Source organism: Sus scrofa, unplaced genomic scaffold (genome assembly GCF_000003025.6).
Source record: "Sus scrofa isolate TJ Tabasco breed Duroc unplaced genomic scaffold, Sscrofa11.1 Contig2050, whole genome shotgun sequence".
Lineage (NCBI taxonomy): Eukaryota > Metazoa > Chordata > Mammalia > Artiodactyla > Suidae > Sus > Sus scrofa.
The window spans coordinates 2,715-25,358 of NW_018085008.1; the positions used below are offsets into that span (position 1 = coordinate 2,715).

Here is a 22,644-nt window from a genome sequence, read left to right on the forward strand (position 1 = left end):
AACAATACTACAAGGCTACAGTAATCAAGGCAGTGTGGTACTTGCAAAAAAAAAAAAAAAAGAAAAAGAAAGACATGGAGATGAATGGAACACAGTAGAGAGTCCAGAAATTAACAAAGATACCTAAGGTTAGTTCACTTTCAACAAAGGAGTCACGAATACAAAATTGGAAATAGACATTCTCTTCAGCAGGGGGTGCTGGGAAAACTGGAGAGCTAGGTGTAAATTGAGGAAACCAGAACACACCCTTGCACTGTGCACAAAAATAAACTCAAAATGGCTCAATGACTTAAAACTAAGACAAAACACTCTAAAACACCTAGAAAGGAACACAGGCAAACATTCTCTTACAAATGACCATGCAAATATTTTCTTAGGCCATTCTATCAGGGTATTAATAGAAAGAGAAACAAAAATAGATCAATGGGACCTAAGCAACCTGACAAGCATTTGCACAGCAAAGGAAACCAGGACAAAATAAAAAAGACAACCTACAGAATGGGAGAAAATAGTTGCAAAGGCTGCAACTGACAAGGGCTTCATCTACAAAATATACCAACAACTCACAACCTCAAAAGCAAAACATCAAACAACCCAAGTGACAAACAGGCTGAAAAGACCTACATAGACATTTCTCCAGAGAAAACATACAGATGGGCAACTGACACAGGAAAAATTGCTCAACATCACTACTATTAGAGAAAAGCAAATAAAAAAATGACAATGAGATACCACCTCACACCAGTCAGAATGGCTACCATTTATAAAGAAGTCTACAAATCACAAATGCTGGAGAGGGTATGGATAAAAGAGAATCCTCCTACACTGTGGGTGTGAATGTAAATTGGTACAACCAGTATGGAAAATGGTATGGATGTACTTCAGAAAACTAAATCTAGAACTATCATATGATCCAACCATCCCACTCCAGGACATATCTGGAACAAGCTTTCATTAAAAAAGATAAATGCACCAATGTGTTCACTGCAGCACTATTCACAGGAGCCAAGACATAGAAACAACCTAAAAGTCCACTGACGCATGAAAGGATTAAGAAGTGGTAGCTATACACAGTGGAACAGTACTCAGCCACAAAAAAGAACTAAATAATGTCACTTGCAGCAACAGGGATGGAACTAGAGGCTCTCATACCATGTGAAGAAGTCAGAAAGAGAAAGACAAATACCATATGGTTTCACTTATATCTGGAATCTAACATATGGCACAAATGAACCTACCTACAGAAAAGAAACAAGCTCATGGACATACAGAAGAGACTTGTGGTTGCCAAGGAGGAGGGGGTGGGTGTGGGATGGCATGTGCCTTTGAGGTTAGTAGATGTAAACTATTGCCTTTGGAGTGGATAAGCAATGAGATCCTGTTGCATATCACAGGGAACTCTATCCAATCACTTGGAATGGAACAGGAGGGTGGATGATATGAGAGCAGAAACTGACAAAACATTGTAAATCAACTATAATACCTTTAAAAAAAGTTACATGCACCCATAAGCTCATGGCAACTTAACTGACAATATCCAACATAAAGAGGTCAACAAAATCTTCACTGATTTGTGAATTTATTTGTGAAAGAGGTGGGGCGGGTTCAGAGAGTAGGAACAGAAAAAGAATGACAGACAAAAACAAAGCCAGAAAGAAAGACAGAGTCAGAGAGAAAGAGCACCGAGAGACAGAAAGAATGAACACAGGGAAAGGGGAGCTAGTAGAACTCCCACAATTTCCCTGTGCTTATGTATATGTTAGAACCCAGTCACCAGAGTCCATCCACTCTGGAAAGGTGAGGGTTACATGTGGATGTTTGACCTGGAAGCAAGAATGCCCCAGGAGCCACTGTGGGGGCAGCATGCCACAAAGGCTGAGAAGAGACACTTGGACTTGAACCCAAATATAACAGGTGCACCTGGAAGGTTGTGTGCCAGAGGAGTGATCTCTTAATTTTACTGAATGTCAACCCTACCATGGGGGGACTAGGAAATAGGAAGAAATGGGACTTTTCCTAGATCCTAGAGCAGACCCAGGCCTGTCTCTCTTGTATTTTGGGCTATGCCAGCCCTTTAAGTCACCTTTCCTTTGCCAAGTCTGGGCATGAGCTCCATGGCATTACCAGCCCAATGGGTTTTAAAGGCACTGTCTGTTGTTCTCGTTCTATGTACCCGATGGCTTCCATGGGAAGTAGAGGGTGGAATGACCTCCACTGTACAGAGGGAGGATGGGGAGATCCTGAAAGGAATGTAGCTGGTCCAGGCTCACATGACTGGTAATCAGGAGAAGCCAGGTCTGAAGCCAATTGCATCCTCAGAGTTGGGGCCCTGGTGGCATCCAGGCCTCCCAGAGATTTGGGGATGGGCTGTGTGGGTGTCAATGGGCTTGGACTTGGCCTGCAGTCCGGGGTGAGCAGGCAGCATCCCAGATGTGTCTTTGTGTATGTTTCTGTAAGGAGGAAGCCTGGGTAAGGAGACTCAGGCAGTGACATCACTTCCCTGGCAAAAAAGGCCAAGAGAACTTGCAACCTGGGTAACCAGTCACCCTCATTCTAGACAAGACCCCTTCACAGTTCAATTCATTGGAGAACCTCAAGGGAACATGTGCTATTGTGGCCTTGGGGAAGCCAGCAGTAACAGCTGGTTTTGATGGTTGTAGGCACTGGGTCAGGTCTCACTTGAGATTCCTACGGCCCTTTGCCTGGAGGAAACCAATGGCCCAAGAGAGCCCAAGGGTAGGAAAGTCCAGGCCTCGCCACTACTCTGATCTCAGCTAGGTAGCCCTCTCTGCCCTCCCAGTATGTGTGGAGGTGGGGGCAGGGAGGGTTTAGGAGGGGTGGGTCTGCCTCTAGGCTGATGACAGGTCAGAAGCCTCGTGGACCAGTCATGTCCAAAGCCCAGGTCAAAGCTGGATGCTTGAGGATATGGAGAGCTAGAGCAGTGCCCTTCAGGCCAAGCTTTATCTCAAGTCCTCTAGGAATATCTCTTTCTACCTGGGTGGATATCTGAACAGACACACATATGGACCTGATTTGGAAGAAGGTTGTGTGGGCAGAAGCAGCAGTGAGGATGGCCAGACGGGACTCTGATACCTCTGGGATGGACTGACTGCTGGTCTTGTGGGTGCAGATCCCCACACCAGAGCTTGGCAATGGTCTGGTTGATGGGGACACTCAATCTCTCTCTGTGAGTGATGGACTGGTGAGCCCCTCACTGAGGGCCAGTTCACACCTGAGTCTGCATCTGTCCCTGCAGGAAACGCAGAGGCAAGAGAGTATCCACAACCCCTGCAGGGGGAACTTGCACCTGCTCCTGCAGGAGATCCACAACAAGGTCAGGATCCACAGCAACAAGAAGAAACTGCAACTGATGCTGGAGGAGACCCAGAGCCTGGCCAGGATTCCCAGCTCCTGCAGGGAGAACCAGCACCTGTTCCTGCATTAGACCATCAGCCCAATGAGGACTGACCACCCCTCAAGAGAGAATGTGCTCCTGGGCTTGCACGAGACCAAGATCCAGGTCCAGAACTAATATCCCTGGTGGGTGAACCTGGAACTACTATTACTCCTGTTTCTGCACTGGTAGGAGCCACGTCAGCAGTCACTGAGCCCATGGGCCCAATGGCTCTGCAACCACTCTCACTGTCAGCTCTATTTCCACACCATCAATGCACTCCCCAACCCAATCTTTACTTCATTCTACATGGCATATTTTCTGTGTTTTTATTTATTTGATTCTTTCTTTCTTTCTTTCTGTCATGTTATTTAGGTTCTGTATATTTAAGTTCAAAATAAAACATTAGAAATAATAGTAATAATAATAAAATTTAAGTTTAAAATAATAACATTGAAGCATTTTCCATTTTAAATGGTGTCATTCAGATGCATTCCCAATGTGTGTCACCATCACCACTGTCAAGCTTCAGACTATTTCATTCCCCAAAATAAAACCAAAGCGGAGTCCCCATTCCCCCATCCCCCAGCCCCTGATAACTTCGAATCCTCTTTCTTTCTCTGCATCTTTCCCTATTCTGGCTGTTTCCTGGAATGAAACCATATAAACTCGGGCTTTCTGTCTCTGCCCACATATTTTAAGAGAGCAGAGAAGGCCTGAGCATGCCTGTGCTCCAAAATCCTCTCAAAAACATATGTTCTAATAAGAAACAGAGCAAACACATGCAATTCCAACAAGAGGCCATGCACATGGCTAGTCTCTGTTAGAGATGCCTGACCACTCAGAGGAGGACACATACAAATGTAAACATTATGGAGACAGCATTGGTTATCATCAATCTGGCAGGTTTTTAGGTGGGTGACCACCAGCCCAGGAGACAATGTGAGGATGCAGAGCACCCCAGGAGATCTCTGAGAGGGAATCATGAACAAACAGTCCACTCTGGAAGAATGGTGTGCAAGACCCAGCAAAGTCCCAGGGGTGCACCCCCTTCCTAGCATTGTGGTTCCTTAGAGTTGATCCCACTAAAATTTGTGCTCAAATCTTTAAACATGTTTTTCATGTGAATCCTTCACAGCATGAGTTCACACAGTAGGGGATTGGAAACAACACAAATTTTTATGGGAGGGGATGGGATCCATGAATTCTGCTCCAATGGACAAATGAAGACTGTGCAGCTCACAAAGGGAGTGCTGAATCATGACCTGTCAATAGGCGATATACATTTTTTTAAAAAATTTATATGCACCCCTATGCTCATGGCAGCTAAATTGACAACATCCAATACATGGACATTATGTGCCACAAAAGCAGCCCTAAATAGACAAAAACAAAACAAAACAAAATAAATAAAATAAAATAAAACAAAATGGGAAAAAGATACTCTCTTCAGCAAGTGGTGCTTGGAAAATTCGAGCACTGCATGTAAATCAATGAAACCAGAACACAACCTCACACCATGTACAAAAATAAACTCAAAATGGCTTAATGACTTAAACCTAAGACAAGACACTATAAAATGCCTCATAGTGAACACAGTCAAAACATTCTCTGACATCAACCATACAAATGTTTTCTTAGGTCATTCTCCCAAGGCAACAGACATAAAGACATATATAAACCAATGGACCTAATCAAATGGACAAGCTTTTGCACAGCAAAGGAAACCATAAAAAAAAGACAAGCAACAGAATGTATGGAAGTAGTTGCAAATGGGGCAACTGACAAGGGCATAATCTGCAAAATATACAAACAATTCACACAACTCAACAGCTAAAAAACCACCCAACTGAAAAACTGTTAGAAGACCTACACAGACATTTCTCCAAAGAAGACATATGGATGGCCAAGAGGCGCATGAAGAGTTTCTCACCATCACTAATGATTAGAGACATGCAAATCAAAACTACCATGAGGTACCACCTCACACCAGTCAGAATGGCTAATACTTAACAAGTCTACAAATCAAAAATGCTGGAAAGGGTGTGGAGAAAAGGGAACCCTCCTACACTTTTAGTGGGAATGTACACTGTTACAATCAATATGGAAAATGGAATGGATGTATCTCAGAAAACTAAACATAGAACTACCATATTATTGAGCAATCGCACTCCTGGGCCTATATCAGGACAAAACTTTCATTGAAAAAGATACAGGCACCCCTATATTCATTGCAGCACTATTCACAACAGCCAAGACATGGAAATAACCTAAGTGTCCATAGATAAACGAAGATGTGGTACATATGCATGATGGACTACTACTCAGCTATAGAAAAGAACAAAATAATGCCATCTGCAGCAACATGAATGCTCTCATACTAAGTGAAGGTAGTCCAAAAGAGAAAGACAAATTCCATATGATGTCACTTATATCTGGAATCTAATATATGGGACAAACGAACCCATCTACATAAAGAAACAAACTCATGGACAGGGAGGACAAACATGTGGTTGCCAAAGAGTTGGGGAGGGCATGGGAAGGACTGGGAGTTTGGGGTTAGTAGATGCATTTGGAGTGGACAAGCAAGGAGTCCCACTGTATAGCACATAGAACTATATCCAATCACTTGTGATGGAACACGATGGAGGATAATGTGAGAAAAAGAATGCATATATGTGTATTACTAGGTCACTGTGCTGTATAGCAGAAATTGACAGAACATAAGAAGTCAACTGTAATGTAAATAATTTCTTTAAAAAAAACGGATAACAAGGACCTACTGTATAGTACAGGAAAATCTACTATGTACTGTGTGATAACCTACATGGGAATAGAATCTGAAAAGGAATGGATATATGAACATGTATAACTGACCTATATTGCTGTCCATCTGAAACTAACAACTCTGTAAGTTAACTATACTCAAATAAAAATTTAAAAAAAGACACAGAGTGGCTGAATTAAAGGAAAACAAGACTTTTATATATGCTATGAGAAACTCACTTCAGGCAAGAGGATGGAAAAAGCATTCCATGTATATGAAAATGAAAAGAAAGCTGGAGGAGTTCCCATCGTGGCACAGTGGTTAATGAATCTGACCAGGAACCATGAGGTTGCAGGTTCGATCCCTGACCTTGCTCAGTGGGTTGTAGGCTACAGCTCTGATTCAACCCCTAGCCTGGGAACCTCCATATGCTGCCGGTGCGGCCCCAGAAAAGGCAAAAAAAAAAAAAAAAAAAAAAAGAAAAGAAAAGAAAGCTGGAATAGCAATACCTATATCAGATAAAATATACTTTAAAACAATGACTCTAAGAAGAGACACAGAATGTCAACACATGATAACAGATCCAACCAAAATGAAGATATAGTTGTAAATACATAGGCAACCAACAGAGGCCCACCTCAAATCACAAGGCAAAAACAATCAAACACAAATGGAAATCATGATAGTAGCACAATAAAAGTAGGGGGCTTTAGCACCCCACTTACATCAATGGACAGATCATTCAGACAAAATCAATAAGGAAATGCTGGCCTTTAATGACACATTAGACCCCAAAATTAATAGACATATATAAATTTTTCATACAAAAGCAGGAGTACACACAATTTGATGTTGTAAGCAAGAGAACCAGGAAAGCCAAAAACCAATGTACAATGTAGTCCAAGTCTGAAGGCTGAGAACCAATTAAGCTAATGCTGTAAACCTGAGCCCAAAGACTTGAGAATCTGAGACTCTGTGGTGGATGTCCCGATCTGGTCTGAGGGTCTAAAATCCAGGAGAACCAATATCCAAGACAAGAGATGGATGACCCAGGTCATGACCAAAAGAAAATATCTTCTTCTTCACCTTTGTCTTCTATTTAGACTCTCATCAGGTTGGATGATGCCCACACGCATTGCGGAGGGCAATCTTCTTTACTTCGTCTACCGATTCAAATGCTAATCTCTACCAGAAATACCCTCACAGACACACTAAAATTCTTTTACCAACTAGTAGGGCATACCCTAGCCAGTCCAATTGACATATACAATTAAGCATAACAGAAGTCACATTTGGTTTTGCTTATTTTGACTCAAAGTATACCCTCCAAATTCCATAACTTAAGACACAGATTTGGGCAAAACAGCTTGCCACCTTAATCTTTCAAAAACACAGCCTATAGCTATAGCACAAAATTCAGCATTTCCAAATGTCCTCTAAGTTATAGGGCTGTGACTATTTATCTGTTCTTGCAATAAAAATATGAGAATTTGTTGGGCATTATAGACTCTTCCCCAGAAAATCTGAAAAGGATGTGTATATGTGATCCATATACACATACAAAGGAATGAAATTAGACTACTGTCTTATACCATATCTAAAACATTAACTCAAAATGGATTAAAGGCATGAATGCAGAACCTGAAAACATAAAATTGCTCAAAGATAGCACAGATGAGCTCCTTGACACAGGTCTTGTCAATGATGTTTTGGGTCTGCCTCCAGAAGCAAAGGCAACAAAAGCTAAGATAAGCAAGGAGAGCTACATCAAACTAAAAAGCTTCTGCAGAGCAAAGGAACTCACCAATTAAAAAGCAACCTACTGAGTGGGAAAAGAATGTTTGCAAATCCTACATCTGATAAGGAATTAATCTCCAAAATATATAAATAACTCATCTGGCCCACACCGAAAAACTAAGGAATACAATTAAAAATGAGACAGAGTAGTTATCTAACAAACAGAATGTGTACATGGAGGTGTAACTGGGACACCATGCTGTACAGGACAAAGAAAAAAGGTATTGGGGAAGTAACTATTTAAAAAACAAATAAAATAATAACAAACAAAAAAGAAATACAGTACACAGAATAGAGAAGACGGTTGGTCTTCCAACTTAATGCAAAATTAATTTTTTTTTTGTCTTTTTTTGTCTTTTGTTGTTGTTGTTGTTGTTGCTATTTTTTGGGCCGCTCCCGCGGCATATGGAGGTTCCCAGGCTAGGGGTCCAATCGGAGCTGTAGCCACCGGCCTACGCCAGAGCCACAGCAACGCGGGATCCGAGCCGCGTCTGCAACCTACACCACAACTCACGGCAACGCCGGATCGTTAACCCACTGAGCAAGGGCAGGGACCGAACCCGCAACCTCATGGTTCCTAGTCGGATTCGTTAACCACTGCGCCACGACGGGAACTCCCGCAAAATTAAATTTAAAATCCATAGTGAGGAGATGGGATTAAGATAGTGGAATAGAAAGACTGGAGCTCAACTTCTCTCCTAAAAACAACAAAATTCACAAATAAAGACTGAGCAGTCTCCATCTAAATGGACTGAAAACCATAAAAAAGATATCCTACTCCAGAAGAAAAAGAGGAGATGACATCAAGAGATAGGAGGGGCTATTTCATGATATAAACAACTCCATACTTCCTGGGTGGGAAGCCCCACAGACTGGAAACTAACTGGTTCACAGAGGCTCACCTACAGGAGTGAGAGTTCTGAGCCCCACATAAAACTCTCACCTGTGGGGATCTGGCAATGGTAGAAAGAGCTCCTGGAGGACCTTGCATTGAAGGCCAGTGGGGCTTGTGTACAGGAGCTCCACAGGACTGGGGGAAATGGAGGCCCCATTCTTAAAAGGCACACATAGATTTTCACATGCCCTGGGGGCCAGGGCAAAGCGAGGTCTCCATAGGAATCTGGGTCAAACCTGACTGCAGTTCTTGGAGGACATCTTGGGAAAACAGGGATGAATGTGGCTTGTTGTGAGGGAAGGACATTGAAGGCAAAGCTCTCAGGAATATTCAGCAGTTGCCTTTCTCTGGAGGTGGCCATTTTGGGAAAATCTTGCCGAGCTGTCAGTCAGCTCTGAGAAGCCCCAGGGCAAACAACAATCCAGGTGGTATCACAGCCCTGCCCATCAGTAAACAGGCTACCTAAAGACCCCTCAGGGACACAGCTGCCTCTAATCCCATCCAGAGACTAAGTCCCACCCACCAGAGGGATTACAATCAGCTCCACCTACCAGTGGGCAGGCATCAGCCCTCCCACCAGGAAGCCTACAGCAAGCCCCCATACTGACTTCAGCCACAAGGGGGGCAGACACCAGAAGTAAGAGAGGCTACAGCCCTATTATCTGTAAAAAGGTCACCACACCAAAAACCTATAAAAATGAAAAGACAGAGAACTATAACTCAGATGGGGGAGAAAGGAAAAACCCCAGAAAATCAGCTAAGCGATGAGGAGATTCTCAGCCTCCAAGAAAATGACTTCAGGTTGTTGATGCTGAAGATGATGCAAGACATTGGAAATAAACTGGAGGCAAAGATGGATAACTTACAGGACACACTGAGCAAAGAGATACAAGATATAAAACTTAAGATATGCAAAATACAATAAATGAAATAAAAAATTCACTAGAAGCAGCTAGCAGCAGAATAAAGGAGGCAGAAGAATGAATAAGTGAGGTGGAAAACAGATTAGTGGAAATTACGGATGCAGAACAGAAAAGAGAAAAAGACTGAAAACAAATGAAGAGAGTCTCAGAGAACTCTGGGACAATGTTAAATGCACCAACATCCATATTATAGGGGTGCCAGAAGGAGAAGAGAGAGTGAAGGGGACAGAAAAAATATTCCAAGAGATAACAGCCAAAAACTTTCCTCACATGGGAAAGGAACCACTCACTCAAATCCAGGAAGCACAATGAGTACCATATAAAATAAACCCAAGGAGGAATACACCAAGACACATATTAATCAGACTGACCAAAATTAAAGACAAAGAGAAAATCTTGAAAGCAGCTAGGGAAAAGAAACATGTAACATACAAGGGAACCCCAATAAGGTTATTGGGAGATTTTTCAGCAGAAACCCTGCAGGCCAGAAGTGAGTGGCATGATATACTTAACGTGATTAAAGAAAAAAACCTCCAACCAAGATCACTTTACCCAGCAAGACTCTCCTTCAGATTTGAAGAAGACATCAAAAACTTCACAGATAAGCAAAAGCTAAGAGAATTCAGCAACTCTAAACCAGCCTTACAACAAATACTAAAGGAACTTCTATAGGCAGAAAAGACAAGACAGCAACAGGAAACACAAATACCTCAAATGACAAGGCTCACCAGTAAAGGTATATGTACAGTAAAGATACAAAATCATCCAAGCACAATTACACCACCAAAATCAGAAATCATAAGAGGAGGAGTTCCCGTCGTGGCGCAGTGGTTAACGAATCCGACTAGGAACCATGAGGTTGCGGGTTCGATCCCTGCCCTTGCTCAGTGGGTTAACGATCCGGCGTTGCCGGGAGCTGTGGTGTAGGTTGCAGACGCGGCTCGGATCCCGCGTTGCTGTGGCTCTGGCGCGGGCTGGTGGCTACAGCTCCGATTCAACCCCTAGCCTGGGAACCTCCATATGCCGCGGGAGCGGCCCAAGAAATAGCAACAACAACAACAACAATCACAAAAAGACAAAAGACAAAAAAAAAAAAAAAAACCATAAGAGGAAGGTGCAAATGCAGGATACTGGAGATGCACTTGCAATTAAGAGAACAACAACTTAAAACAATCTCATATACATATAGACTCATATCAAAACTTCAGAATACCTGCAAACCAAAAATCTACAATGAATACACAAACGAAGAAAAATCAACTCAAATACAACACTAAAGATAGTCATCAAACCAGAAGAGGAGAGAACGAGAGAAGAAGGGAAGAAAAAAGATTAACAAAAACAAATCCAAAGCAATTAATAAAAGGACAATAAGAACATACATATCAATAATTACCTTAAATGATAATGGACTAAACACCCCAACCAAAAGACATAGACTGGCTGAATGAACACCAAAACAAGACCCGTATATATGCTGTCTTCAAGAGACCCACTTCACTTCTAGGGACACGTACAAATGGAAAGTGAGAGGATGGAAGAACATACTTCATGCAAACAGGGATCCAAAGAAAGCTGGAGTAGCAATACTCATATCAGACACAATATACTTTAAAATGAAGAATATTTTAAGGGACAAAGAAGGTCATCACCTATTATCAAAGGATCAATCCAAGTAGATGATATAACAATTTTAAATATCTACACACTCAACATAGGTTCACCACAATATATAAGGCAACTGCTAACAAACTTAAAAGGACAAATCGACAGTAACACAATAATAGTGGGGCACTTTAACACCCCACTTAAAGCAATGGACAGATCAACCAGACAGAAAATCAATAAGTAAACACAGGCCCTGAATGATGCATTAAACCAGATGGACTTAATAGATATTTATAGGACATTCCATCCAAAAGCAACAGAATACACATTCTTCTCAAGTGCACATGGAACATTCTCTAATATCCAGGTCTATAAATCCAACTTCGGTAACATTAAGAAAATTGAAATCATATCAAGCATCTTTTCTGACCACAATGCTATACAACTCAAAATCAACAACGAGAAAAAAATCTGCAAAAAACACAAACACGTGGAGACAAAACAGCATGCTACTAAACAACCAATGGATCACTGAAGAAATCAAAGAGGAAATTTAAAAATACCTAGGGAAAAAAAAAAAAAAAAAAAAAAAGGGAGTTCCCGTGTGGCGCAGTGGTTAACGAATCCGACTAGGAACCATGAGGTTGCGGGTTCGGTCCCTGCCCTTGCTCAGTGGGTTAACGATCCGGCGTTGCCGTGAGCTGTGGTGTAGGTTGCAGACGCGGCTCGGATCCCGCGTTGCTGTGGCTCTGGCGTAGGCTGGCGGCTACAGCTCCGATTAGACCCCTAGCCTGGGAACCTCCCATATGCCGCAGGAGCGGCCCAAGAAATGGCAAAAAGACAAAAAAAATAATAATAATAAAATAAAATAAATAAAATAAAAATACCTAGAAGCAAATGACAATGAAGATACGACACTCCAAAACATATGGGATGCAGCAAAAGCTGTTCTAAGAGGAAATGTTTATAGCAATACAAGACCACCTCAGGAAACAGGAAAAATCTCAAAGAAACAGACCTAATTTGCATCTAAAGCAGCTTGAGAGAAAAGAGCAGACAAGGCCTAAAGTTAGTAGAATGAAAGATATCATAAAGATCAGAGCAGAAATCAATGAAATAGAAACCAAGAAGAACATAGAAAAGATCAATGAAATGAAAAGCTGGTTCTTTGAAAAGATCAACAAAATTGATAAACCCCTAGCCAGACTTATCAGGCAAAAAAGAGAGAGGACTCATATCAATAAAATTAGAAATGAAAAAGGAGAAGTAACAACGGACATCACAGAAATACAAAGGATCATAAGGGACTATATGCAACTATAGGCCAATAAAATGGAAAAGCTAGAAGAAATGGACACATTCTTAGAAAAGTACAATCTTCCAAGACTAAACCAAGAGGAAATAGAAAAGATGAATATACCCATCACAAGAACCAAAATTGGAACTGTGATTAAAGAATTTCCAACAAACAAAAGTCCAGGACCAGATGGCTTCACAGGCGAATTCTATCAAACATTTAGAGAAGAGCTAACACCTCTCTTTCTGAAACTATTTCAAAAAATTGCAGAGGAAGGGATGCCCCCAAACTCATTCTATGAGGCCACCATCACCCTGACACCAAAACCAGACAAAGATACCACAAAAAAAGAAAACTATACATCCATTTCACTGATGAATATTGATGAAAAAATCATCCATGAAATACTAGCAAACCGGATCGAACAATACATTAAAAGGATTGTACATCATGATCAAGTGGGATTTATCCCAGGGATGCAAGCGTTCTTCAATAGCCACAAATCCATCAGTGTGATACACCACATTAACAATCTGAAGAATAAAAACTACATGATCCTCTCAATAGACACAGAAAAAGCCTTTGACAAATTCCAACACCCATTCTGATAAAAACCCTTCAGAAAGTGGGCATAGAGGGAACCTACCTCAACATAATAAGGGCCAAATATGACAAAACCACAGTGAACATCATTCTCAATGGTGAAAAGCTGAAAGAATTCCCACTGAGATCAGGAACAAGACAAGGATGTCTGCTCTCACCACTACTCTTCAATATAGTTCTGGAAGTCCTAGCCACTGCAATCAGAGAAGTAAAATTAATAAAAGGAATCCAACTTGGAAAGGAAGAAGTAAAACCATCCCTATTTGCAGATGACACGATACTATACCTAGAGCATCCTAAAAACTCGACCAGAAAACTGTTAGAGCTCATCCATGAATTTGGCAAAGTCACAGGATACAAAATTAATACACAGAAATTGATAGCATTTCTATACACTAACAATGAAAGATCAGAAGGAGAAATTAGGGAAGCAATCTCGTTTACCATCACATCCAAAAGAATAAAATACCTAGTAGTCAACTACCTAAAGAGACAAAATACCTGTACTCTGAAAACTATAAGACACTGATGAAAGAATTCAAAGGTGACACAAACAGATGGAAAGATTCTCATGCTCATGCTCTTGGATTGGAAGAGTTATATTATCAAAATGACTATACTACCTAAGGCAATCTACAGATTCAATGCAATCCCTAATCCAATTACCAAGGACATTGTTCACAGAACTCGAACAAAATATTTTAAAGTTTGTTTGGAAGCACAAAAGACCCAGACTAGCTAAAGACATCCTGAAAAAGAGAAATGGAGCTGGAGGAATCAGGCTCCCCAACTTCAGACTACACTACAAAGCAATAATCATCAAAACCATATGGTACTGGTACAAAGATGGAAATATACATCAGTGGCACAGGATAGAAAGGCCAGAATTCAACCCACGCACCTACAGCCAACTCATCTATGACAAAGGAGGCAAGAATATACAGCGGAGAAAGGACAGCTTGTTCAATAAGTGGTTCTGGGAAAACTGGACAGCCACATGGAAACAAATGAATTGGAACACTCCCTAACACCATACACAAAAATAAACTCAAAATGGGTTAAAGACCCAGATATAAGGTCAGACACTGTAAGACTCTTAGAGGAAACTAAGGCCAAACACTCTCTGACATAAATGACAGCAACATCTTCCCAGATCCACCTATCAGAGTATTGACAATAAAAAGAAAAATAAACAAATGGGACCTAATCAAACGTAAAAGTTTCTGCACAGCAAAGGAAACCCTAAACAACACAAAAAGACAATCCACAGAATGGGAGAAAATCTTTGCAAGTGAATCAACTGACAAGGGATTAATCTCCAAAATTTACAAGCAACTTCTGCAGCTCAATACCAAAAAATCAAACAACCCCATCCAAAAATGGGCAGAAGGTCTAAACAGACAGTTCTCCAAAGAAGACATACAGATGGCCAAGAAACACATGAAAAGATGTTCAACGTCACTCATTATTGGAGAGATGCAAATCAAAACCACTCTGAGGTACCACCTTACATCAGCCAGAATGGCCAGCATCAAAAAGTCTACAAACAAGAAGTGCTGGAGAGGCTATGGAGAAAAAGGAACCCTAGTACATGGTTGGTGGGATTACACATTGGTGCAACCACTGTGGAAAGCAGTTTGGAGATTCCTCAGAAAACTAAACATAGAACTCCCATTTGATCCAGCAATCCCACTCCTGGGCATCTATCCAGAGAAAACCATGACTCTCAAAAACACATGTACTCCGGTGTTCATTGCAACACTATTTACAATAGCCAAAACATGGAAACAACCTAAATGTCCATTGACAGAGGAGTGGATCAAGAAGATGTGGTCCATATACACAATGTAATATTACTCAGCCATTAAAAGGAGTGAAATACCGGCATTTTTAGCAACATGGATGGACCTAGAAATTATCATTCTAAGTGAAGTCAGCCATACAATGAGACACCGATGACAAATGCTTTCACTGACATGTGGAATCTGAAAAATGGACAGACGGAACTTCTTTGCAGAACAGATGCTGACTCGCAGACATTGAAAAACTTATGGTCTCCAGAGGAGAGAGTTTTTGGGGTGGGGGGGGTATGCTTGGGCTATGGGATAGAAATCCTGTGAAATTAGATTGCTATGATCATTATACCAAAAAAAAAAAGTCACCTTGGTTTTAGGTCAAGACTGGTGGAAAGGGGAACTTTTTCACTAAGATTTCACATGCAATAATGTTACAATCTCCCCCAAATTCTTTCTAATTACTGCAGTTATCCATATGGGAAGATGGGGGGAAATGTTTAAGATGATTTTCTTATATATTAAAAACCTTTAAAAATAAATAAATAAATAAATAAAAAGTTTCTGCAATATAAAAAAAAAGTCTATGATAGCTACTGCATATACACAATATAAACAGAACCAGTAAGATACAGATAGATACATGTATGGATATAAATATAGATACAGGTAAGGGAATTTTTAAAATGGAAGTCAACTCACAATTTTGAAGGCGGAAAAAAATCCCATAATCTGCCATCTGGAAACTGAAAAATTAGAAGTGACTGTGAGTTGTGTGAGTGTGACCCCAGCAGCCACTTGGCCCCTGGCCCCACCTGGGCATGACCGTCCTCCCCACCACAGGTGTCCACCACCACCCTCGGCTCCAAGCACCACACCAAGGGACGGACACCGAGTCCCCAGCGACACGGCGGCTGCAGAGGACCCCAGGCAGGGGCTCCCCGACACCCTGCTTACCTTCTCTGAGCTTCCCATACTGGAATCTGCTACCAACATCCGCTCTGCTCCCAGGGATGTCTTCAGATCCAGTAGAGAGCAGACGGCTGGCCGTTCACTGTCCACAAGATGGCGGACTCCCAGGAGCCCCTGCGGCACCACAGAGGAGCTGAAGACCTGGATTCCGGCTGTCTCATGAGAATGCCTGTCCTCCTTGGGCTGCTGTCTTGGGGTCCTCCCATCGTGCAGAGCTGTTATGGAGACTCTCCCTGCCCGGAGGAAAATGAAGAAAAAATACATTTTGGGGGGAATAGAGGACTTCAGGTAAAATCCACGACAGTAAGATTCAGCCTACACCAGAGCCACAGCAATGCAGGATCCAAGCCATGTCTACAACCTTCACCACAGCTCATGGCAACACCGGATCGTTAACCCACTGAGCAAGGCCAAGGATCGAACCCGAAACCTCATGGTTCCTAGTCGGATGTGTTAACCACTGCGCCACAACAGGAAATCCTTTTTTTTTTTTTTTGTCTCTATTTAAGTCTTTCAGCCATTTTGAGTTTATTTTTGTACACTGGGTGAGGGTGTGTTCTAATTTCACTGATTTGCATGCAGCTGTCCTGGTTTCCCAGCAATGCTTGCTGAATAGACTTTCTTTTGTGGTTCCACGTAAATTTTTGGATTGTTGGTTCTAGTTCTGTGAAAAATGTCATGGGTCATTTGATAGGGATTGCATTGAATCTGTAGATTGCTTTGGGAAGTACGGCCATTTTTACAATATTGGATTTTCCAATACATGAACATAGAATATCCCTCCATTTCTTTACATCTTCTTTAATTTGTTTGATTAAAGTTTTATAGTTCTCGGCATATTAGTCCTTTACCTCCTTGGTCAGGTGTATTCCGAGGTATTTGATTTTTTGAGGTGCAATTTTAAAAGGTATTGTACTTTTGTATTCCTTTTCTAATATTTCATTGTTGGTATACAGAAATGCAACTGATTTCTGAATGTTAATCTTATATCCTGCTACTTTGCTGAATTTATTAATCAGTTCAAGTAGTTTTTGGGTTGAGTCCTTAGGGTTTTCTATGTGTAGTATCACGTCGTCTGCATACACTTTTCTCTCTTCTTTTCCTCTTTGGATGGCTTTTATGTCTTTTGTTTGTCTAACTGCTGTGGCTAGGACTTCCAAAACTATGTTAAAGAGCAGTAGTGAGAGTGGGCATCCCTCTCTTGTTCCAGATGAGTGAGAAGGCTTTCAGTTTTTCTCCATTGAGTATTATATTTGCTGTGGGTTTGTCATAAATGGCTTTGCTTATGTTCAGGAATGTTCCCTCTATACCCACTTTGGCGAGAGTTTTGAACATGACTGGATGTTGCGCTTTGTCAAATGCTTTTTCTGCATCTACTGAGATGATCATGTGGTTTTTGACTTTTCTTTTGTTAATGTGGGCAGGGTTTCCGGAGTGCAGTGGTTATCACATTCACCTCACACGACCGTGTTTTAAGCTGTGCATCCTTAAAACAGGATGTGTGCAGTCTGGGAGGGCAAGGGTTGCCCTGGGCCAAGCTGCTCGGGTGGAAGGGGGTCCAGGCAAGGGATGGTGGGGGCAAAGCCAGCTCTGTGGCCTCTCCTTGGCTTCTGTCCCTCCATCTGTAAACTCCTAGGAAGTCCCACATTTCTCCAGCCTGCTCTGGGACTTGCAGGAGAGTGAGGTCCACGATTGGTTGCCTTCACAAGGGTTCCTGGATTGGAACAAAGGGGCAAGACCTCTCCTTCAGATTTGAAGAAGACATCAAAAACTTCACAGATAAGCAAAAGCTAAGAGAATTCAGCAACTCTAAACCAGCCTTACAACAAATACTAAAGGAACTTCTATAGGCAGAAAAGACAAGACAGCAACAGGAAACACAAATACCTCAAATGACAAGGCTCACCAGTAAAGGTATATGTACAGTAAAGATACAAAATCATCCAAGCACAATTACACCACCAAAATCAGAAATCATAAGAGGAGGAGTTCCCGTCGTGGCGCAGTGGTTAACGAATCCGACTAGGAACCATGAGGTTGCGGGTTCGATCCCTGGCCTTGCTCAGTGGGTTAACGATCCGGCGTTGCCTGAGCTGTGGTGTAGGTTGCAGACGCGGCTCGGATCCTGCGTTGCTGTGGCTCTGGTGTAGGCTGAATCTGCACTCGCACAGGCCCAACCCTTCCTAGGACCTCTCCTCCACTTTTCCAAGGGATCCCATCCACCCTCTTCCTGCCTCTCAAAACTAACCCTAACTTCAACCTTTCAGCTGGGGCTCCGCTGCCATCCTCACCTCCCTCCCCCACGCTCGCTCGCGGTGGCCCTCCAAAGTCCCTGCGCGCTCCCTTCCCCTGCACGCACCCAACCCCCACGCCTGCGCTGCCCTGAAGCCGCTCCCGCCCCCCTCGGCCCTCCCCAAACACGCACCTTTCCCCCAAACACTTCCTGGGACCTTCCATCCCCTTTTCCCAAGCATCCTAGGCACCCTCTTCCCTTCTCACCAAGATAAACACCAACCTGCCTTGGACCTGCCCGCTGCAGCCCTGCTCACACCCTCAGCTCCTCCACCCATGCTCGCTCGCCGCGGTGTCCCTCAGCAGTCGCTCCCGGGGCTCCCTTCCCCGGCACGCACGCAACCCCCACGCACGCCACGGCACGCACGCAACCCCCACGCAGGCGCTCTGCACAACCGGGTCCCCGCCCCCCTCGCCCCTCTCTGCCCCCACCCACACCCCCCCCCTTCCTGGAAACTTTCCCCATCAGTTCAAAGGCATCCAACCTATCCACCCCTCTACCCCCTTCTCAAACAAACAATCAAACGAACAAACACACACAGCAAGCCAAAAACCAAAACAAAAACCACCTCACTTGAACCTGTCTGCTGGAACTCCACTGACAGCCTTACCTCAGTCCCCCCCTGCTCGCCCTGGCCCTCAGCACTCCCTTCAGCTCTCCCTTCCCCTCTGTTCAGGCACGACCCACAAGCCCCTCCCAGCTGCCCTGGCCCATTCCCACACTAACCCCTCTGGGCTCCTTTCCTGACATCCTTCCGCTCCCATTTGCTAAGGGGTCCTCATCCTCCACCCTCTTCCCCCCTCACACCAACCAACCAACCAAAAACCAAAAACCACCACCACCCACCACCACCACCACCGCAGCAGCCACCAAAACCTACCTTGAACCTATCCCCTAGAATGCCCCTCACAACCTCACCGCAGGGCCCCAGGCTCTCCGTGTCCCTCTCCATTCCCTCCGGCCTCCCTTCCCCTGCACCCACGCAACCCCCACGCTCGCTCGGGGGGCAAGGGGTGCCCGCCCGCCTCCATGCTCCCCGCACTCGCACAGGCCCAACCCTTCCTAGGACCTCTCCTCCACTTTTCCAAGGGATCCCATCCACCCTCTTCCTGCCTCTCAAAACTCACCCTAACTTCAACCTTTCAGCTGGGGCTCCGCTGCCATCCTCACCTCCCTCCCCCACGCTCGCTCGCGGTGGCCCTCCAAAGTCCCTGCGCGCTCCCTTCCCCTGCACGCACCCAACCCCCACGCCTGCGCTGCCCTGAAGCCGCTCCCGCCCCCCTCGGCCCTCCCCAAACACGCACCTTTCCCCCAAACACTTCCTGGGACCTTCCATCCCCTTTTCCCAAGCATCCTAGGCACCCTCTTCCCTTCTCACCAAGATAAACACAACCTGCCTTGGACCTGCCCGCTGCAGCCCTGCTCACACCCTCAGCTCCTCCACCCATGCTCGCTCGCCGCGGTGTCCCTCAGCAGTCGCTCCCGGGGCTCCCTTCCCCGGCACGCACGCAACCCCCACGCACGCCACGGCACGCACGCAACCCCCACGCAGGCGCTCTGCACAACCGGGTCCCCGCCCCCCTCGCCCCTCTCTGCCCCCACCCACACCCCCCCCCTTCCTGGAAACTTTCCCCATCAGTTCAAAGGCATCCAACCTATCCACCCTTCTATACCCCCTTCTCAAACAAACAATCAAACGAACAAACACACACAGCAAGCCAAAAACCAAAACAAAAACCACCTCACTTGAACCTGTCTGCTGGAACTCCACTGACAGCCTTACCTCAGTCCCCCCCCTGCTCGCCCTGGCCCTCAGCACTCCCTTCAGCTCTCCCTTCCCCTCTGTTCAGGCACGACCCACAAGCCCCTCCCAGCTGCCCTGGCCCATTCCCACACTAACCCCTCTGGGCTCCTTTCCTGACATCCTTCCGCTCCCATTTGCTAAGGGGTCCTCATCCTCCACCCTCTTCCCCCCTCACACCAACCAACCAACAACCAAAAACCACCACCACCCACCACCACCACCGCAGCAGCCACCAAAACCTACCTTGAACCTATCCCCTAGAATGCCCCTCACAACCTCACCGCAGGGCCCCAGGCTCTCCGTGTCCCTCTCCATTCCCTCCGGCCTCCCTTCCCCTGCACCCACGCAACCCCCACGCTCGCTCGGGGGGCAAGGGGTGCCCGCCCGCCTCCATGCTCCCCGCACTCGCACAGGCCCAACCCTTCCTAGGACCTCTCCTCCACTTTTCCAAGGGATCCCATCCACCCTCTTCCTGCCTCTCAAAACTCACCCTAACTTCAACCTTTCAGCTGGGGCTCCGCTGCCATCCTCACCTCCCTCCCCCACGCTCGCTCGCGGTGGCCCTCCAAAGTCCCTGCGCGCTCCCTTCCCCTGCACGCACCCAACCCCCACGCCTGCGCTGCCCTGAAGCCGCTCCCGCCCCCCTCGGCCCTCCCCAAACACGCACCTTTCCCCCAAACACTTCCTGGGACCTTCCATCCCCTTTTCCCAAGCATCCTAGGCACCCTCTTCCCTTCTCACCAAGATAAACACAAACCTGCCTTGGACCTGCCCGCTGCAGCCCTGCTCACACCCTCAGCTCCTCCACCCATGCTCGCTCGCCGCGGTGTCCCTCAGCAGTCGCTCCCGGGGCTCCCTTCCCCGGCACGCACGCAACCCCCACGCACGCCACGGCACGCACGCAACCCCCACGCAGGCGCTCTGCACAACCGGGTCCCCGCCCCCCTCGCCCCTCTCTGCCCCCACCCACACCCCCCCCCTTCCTGGAAACTTTCCCCATCAGTTCAAAGGCATCCAACCTATCCACCCTCTACCCCCTTCTCAAACAAACAATCAAACGAACAAACACACACAGCAAGCCAAAAACCAAAACAAAAACCACCTCACTTGAACCTGTCTGCTGGAACTCCACTGACAGCCTTACCTCAGTCCCCCCCTGCTCGCCCTGGCCCTCAGCACTCCCTTCAGCTCTCCCTTCCCCTCTGTTCAGGCACGACCCACAAGCCCCTCCCAGCTGCCCTGGCCCATTCCCACACTAACCCCTCTGGGCTCCTTTCCTGACATCCTTCCGCTCCCATTTGCTAAGGGGTCCTCATCCTCCACCCTCTTCCCCCCTCACACCAACCAACCCAAAACCAAAAACCAACAACAAAAACCACCACCACCGCAGCAGCCACCAAAACCTACCTTGAACCTATCCCCTAGAATGCCCCTCACAACCTCACCGCAGGGCCCCAGGCTCTCCGTGTCCCTCTCCATTCCCTCCGGCCTCCCTTCCCCTGCACCCACGCAACCCCCACGCTCGCTCGGGGGGCAAGGGGTGCCCGCCCGCCTCCATGCTCCCCGCACTCGCACAGGCCCAACCCTTCCTAGGACCTCTCCTCCACTTTTCCAAGGGATCCCATCCACCCTCTTCCTGCCTCTCAAAACTACCCTAACTTCAACCTTTCAGCTGGGGCTCCGCTGCCATCCTCACCTCCCTCCCCCACGCTCGCTCGCGGTGGCCCTCCAAAGTCCCTGCGCGCTCCCTTCCCCTGCACGCACCCAACCCCCACGCCTGCGCTGCCCTGAAGCCGCTCCCGCCCCCCTCGGCCCTCCCCAAACACGCACCTTTCCCCCAAACACTTCCTGGGACCTTCCATCCCCTTTTCCCAAGCATCCTAGGCACCCTCTTCCCTTCTCACCAAGATAAACACCAACCTGCCTTGGACCTGCCCGCTGCAGCCCTGCTCACACCCTCAGCTCCTCCACCCATGCTCGCTCGCCGCGGTGTCCCTCAGCAGTCGCTCCCGGGGCTCCCTTCCCCGGCACGCACGCAACCCCCACGCACGCCACGGCACGCACGCAACCCCCACGCAGGCGCTCTGCACAACCGGGTCCCCGCCCCCCTCGCCCCTCTCTGCCCCCACCCACACCCCCCCCCTTCCTGGAAACTTTCCCCATCAGTTCAAAGGCATCCAACCTATCCACCCCTCTACCCCCTTCTCAAACAAACAATCAAACGAACAAACACACACAGCAAGCCAAAACCAAAACAAAAACCACCTCACTTGAACCTGTCTGCTGGACTCCACTGACAGCCTTACCTCAGTTCAGTCCCCCCCTGCTCGCCCTGGCCCTCAGCACTCCCTTCAGCTCTCCCTTCCCCTCTGTTCAGGCACGACCCACAAGCCCCTCCCAGCTGCCCTGGCCCATTCCCACACTAACCCCTCTGGGCTCCTTTCCTGACATCCCCCCCCCCCCCCCCCCCCCCCCCCCCCCCCCCCCCCCCCACCCAC

At 46.0% G+C, this 22,644-nt stretch overlaps 1 long non-coding RNA gene across 1 annotated transcript; it reads right to left on the bottom strand.

The window, feature by feature from the left end:
• Positions 1-15,617: 15,617 nt before the first annotated feature.
• Positions 15,618-22,122, bottom strand: LOC110258443. Its single transcript, XR_002341150.1, has 3 exons — positions 22,067-22,122; positions 16,035-16,282; positions 15,618-15,823 (listed from the first exon to the last, which is right to left on the bottom strand). It is a non-coding gene; the product is annotated as an uncharacterized LOC110258443 (long non-coding RNA).
• Between the last annotated feature and the right edge of the window lie 522 nt (positions 22,123-22,644).